Raw genomic sequence first — 1,155 nt, forward strand, 5'->3', positions numbered from 1 at the left:
TCAAGAAAATGTTTTTCTTCTCAAGGTTTTCCTCAGGGCAATTTTGACATCCTTATTCCTCAAGCTATAGATTAATGGGTTTAACAGAGGCACCACAATGGTATAGAAGAGGGAGGACACTTTCCCTTGGTCAAGAGGCAAAGTGGAAGGTGGTTTGAGATACATGAAAGCTCCAGAACCAAAGGAAAGAGAAATCACAATTATGTGGGAGCTGCAGGTATGAAAGGCTTTGGACCTGCCCTCAGTGGAGCTAATATGGAGAATGCTAGAGAGTATTAGAGTATAAGAGATGAAGATGGTGATGATAGGCACTCCGATGACAATGGCTACAACAATAAATACCACCAGCTCATTCACATAGGTGCTATTGCAGGAGAGCTCAAGGAGAGGAAAGATGTCACACAGGAAATGATTGACAAGGTTGTCAACACAGAATGTCAGACTCACTATGCTTCCTGTATGGCCCATGGCACCCAAAAAACCCATCACATAGACACCTAACAAAAGCAGAAAACAGACTTGTGGCGACTGTGTACACCAGTGGTTTACAGATGGCAACATAGCGGTCATATGCCATTGCTGACAGAATGAAGCACTCAGAGATACCAAAGAAGCACAAGAAGAAGAGTTGAGTCATACACCCTGTGTGCAAGATGATGTTCTTCTTTGAGACAAAACTCATCAGCATTTTGGGGGTGATGGTAGTGGAGTAAGAGAAATCTATTAAAGAGAGGTTAAAGAGAAAAAAGTACATGGGTGTGTGCAGGTGAGAGTTCAGCCCAATCAATGTAATCAAGCCCAGGTTCCCCACCACAGTGATCACATAGGAGCAGAGAAACAGGAAGAAGAGAGGGATCTGAAGTCCCAGCTGGTCCGTTAAGCCTGCGAGGATAAACTCTGTCACAGAAGAGTTCTTGGTTGCCATTCTCCTCTCGGGCACTCTGTGGGGCTAAAAGAAAGGAACAACTTAGAGGGAAACAAGTATCACCACTACCCTCCCATTATCTGTACCACCCCCTCCCCCCTGGCCTTTTTGGGAATGAAATCCACAAAGAGAGACTAAAATTACCGTAGAAAAGGCTTTACTGTTTCCTGAGGATCTGTCTTCAAAGCGCAAAGTGACTTCAAATGTCCAGAGTACATCTGAGGCTAAAC

General features: G+C 44.3%; 1 pseudogene; it reads right to left on the bottom strand.

Annotated features, from left to right (window-relative positions):
- On the bottom strand, window positions 1-925 carry LOC126060126 (olfactory receptor 8B12-like; annotated as a pseudogene).
- Window positions 926-1,155: the final 230 nt, after the last annotated feature.

The sequence above is a fragment of the Elephas maximus genome, chromosome 17 (genome assembly GCF_024166365.1).
Source record: "Elephas maximus indicus isolate mEleMax1 chromosome 17, mEleMax1 primary haplotype, whole genome shotgun sequence".
Taxonomy (NCBI): domain Eukaryota; kingdom Metazoa; phylum Chordata; class Mammalia; order Proboscidea; family Elephantidae; genus Elephas; species Elephas maximus.